This window comes from Belonocnema kinseyi, chromosome 4 (genome assembly GCF_010883055.1).
Source record: "Belonocnema kinseyi isolate 2016_QV_RU_SX_M_011 chromosome 4, B_treatae_v1, whole genome shotgun sequence".
NCBI classification, from domain to species: Eukaryota; Metazoa; Arthropoda; class Insecta; order Hymenoptera; family Cynipidae; genus Belonocnema; species Belonocnema kinseyi.
In genome coordinates this window covers 144,151,881-144,154,370 of record NC_046660.1, presented here as the reverse complement: position 1 = coordinate 144,154,370, position 2,490 = coordinate 144,151,881, and the positions used below count along the sequence as shown (strand labels likewise).

The following is a 2,490-nucleotide window of genomic DNA, read 5'->3' as shown; positions in this document are numbered from 1 at the left end:
AGATCGAAAGTACAAGGTCACTCATGTATTTTACATGGACGATCTTAAGATCTATGCTAAAAACAAAGAGCAACTACATCTAGCTCTAGGGATTGTCGAACGGTATACTAAGGAAATTGGAATGGAAGTTGGGTTAGACAAATGCGCCAAGGTTTATTTGAAGCGAGGAAAAGTTAATGGCATCCCTGAAGATCCTAAGCTCATGATAGAAGCGCTATACGACACCTTTGCGCTCGAGAGACTTATACATACCTGGGCGTGCCACAGAGCCGCATTCAGGATGTGACATCTATAAAGGATACTCTCCGAAGCAGATACAAACGTCTTATCCGGGAGATTTGGTCTTCCGAACTGTCGGCGAGGAACAAAGGATCTGCAACGAACATGCTTTCCGCCCCGGTAGTACTCTATTCATTTGGAGTAGTTCCATGGACGAAGAACGAGCTTAGATCCCTTGATTTCGGGACAAGAAAGGTTATGCACATGAATAAAAGCTTGAACGTCTTGAATGTCTTCACAACAGGATTATTCTGGGTACAGCACATAGAGTTGCAAATGAAAGAGACCCTCTGATTAAAATGGTCATGAATCACGAAGAAGTGGGCAAAGGAGCGTTTCTGTACAAAGCAGCGGAGGAGGCTGCTGAAACACTCGGACTTGGCTTCAGTATTAGGGGTGAGCAAAATGCATGAAATCTTATCTATCTCGAGTATTCACTCCTGAAAGCCTGGATTAAGAAAGCACAAGAGAAAAACTTTCGTGAACAGCTCTTCGATAAGAGGATGCACGGTATCTTCCACAGAAATGTGAAGGATCAGTCAATGTCTTGTGAGCTAACGTTTTCTTTCCTTAAATCGCCCGGATTGAAGTCTGGTACGAAGGGTTTCATTTTTGCATGCCAAGATTGTGTCATTTTCACCTCAACATACCGTCGCCACATTTTGAGCCAAGAAATTCCTGATGATAGCTGCAGGGCGTGCCATGCACACCCCAATCATTTAGCTCACATACTATTTAGTTGTCCAACTAACGCGGGAACGACCTACATTCAAAGGCACAATGCGGCACTAAGAGTGCTTTATTACCATCTCTGTCACTCTTACGGCATTAACCTTAATATCGCTCCTCTAAATGCTCCTAGGGAAATCGATTGAATTGTCGCAGAAGGCGGTTGTCCTTGGGTCACTCCGTGTTCTTAGGGTGCACGAGGCTTTTGCTGGATCGTGGTATTGATTCCTTTACAGACTGTAACTACCTATCTCACGGTCGTGAGACGTGGTTGTGGCTGAAATTTTGCCGCGATTTCGCTGGGAGCGGGTGCAATTTTCCAGATTAGCACCCGCACCCGGCGAAATCCTGCGGTTGTACAAAAAACAAATGTACGATTATGCATTCCTCGAAAGATTAAACAATTGGGTTAAATGGGGTGTGTAAAACTGGAGATCGTTACGGCAATTTAGTAAAAGACATATTAGATTTGGTAAGTGTTAAAAGAAAGAAAATTTTTTTTTATTATTTCTTCTTACTGTTGTTTTTGAAACATTTTTAATGTATGTGAATTTTTTTGTTTTTTTTTTTGTTTTAGCTCGTGGTTGATTCCATGACGTGGCGAAGTAGCAGATGTAGAAAGGTGGTGAAAAGGGAATTCCTTATTTTGAGGTATGAACGCAGGGTCCAATTACAGTGGGAATGGGTAAAAAGTGACCATGTTTTTTATCCAAATGTGAGAAGGTATACAACAGAAGTTTTAAATAACATAAGAGGTGATAAGGAGATATTTACTCTGATGGGAAGAAAATGGGCGGTGTTTAATAAAAAAAAATAGTAGAGGTAAAATTTTTGCATCCTTTTTAATATACTAAAGTGAAGTGTGTTCGAATAATTTTTATGTATGCTTTTTGTTACAGATTGGTTCTTGACATTTAAAGTATTTGTCCACGAATCATACCAGGCCTTTGTTGAAAGTCACCTATGAATGGCAGGGTTTTAAATTGGGAACGCCTAAAGAGTGGATTTCCTATGGACAACCCTATTTGGACAATGTATGGAGGGCAGCGTGAAAGGCGTTCGTAAAGATGGGCCTTTTTGAACAATGTTGCTACCGCGGCTTTTGGTATGCTGTCAATCGCTATATGTGGTGTTTGGAAATGGTAGGTTTGTAAGAAATATGGGAGATATATTTAAATATATGTATTTTTTATAATTTTGAAATTTCTCATTTTTCTTTCAGGTCACAGAATTCTTTAGTTGGACTAAGAATGTGAATCTGTGTATGTGTGTTTGTTTGAGTGGTATGTTTTTTTAGCTAGAAAAAATAATTATGTGCTTAGGGTTTTAGGGGTTTTGAATAAAAAATATTATTTATTGAAATTTTCTGTCTTTTCCTTTCCCTTTATTTAAAATTTATTGAGCAGTTATAATAGTTCATTGTCTTAAATTTATTTTGGTATTTTTAAGGCATGTATTTTTACTAATAGTTAATTTTAGTTT

At 38.8% G+C, this 2,490-nt stretch overlaps 1 protein-coding gene and 1 long non-coding RNA gene across 8 annotated transcripts in view; one reads left to right on the top strand and one right to left on the bottom strand.

The window, feature by feature from the left end:
- Positions 1-2,490, bottom strand: part of LOC117171332 (phosphoribosyl pyrophosphate synthase-associated protein 2) — a 228,065-nt gene that overhangs the window by 184,081 nt on the left and 41,494 nt on the right. The window lies entirely within an intron of this gene.
- Positions 1,592-2,344, top strand: LOC117171333. Its single transcript, XR_004466865.1, has 3 exons — positions 1,592-1,830; positions 1,908-2,150; positions 2,231-2,344. It is a non-coding gene; the product is annotated as an uncharacterized LOC117171333 (long non-coding RNA).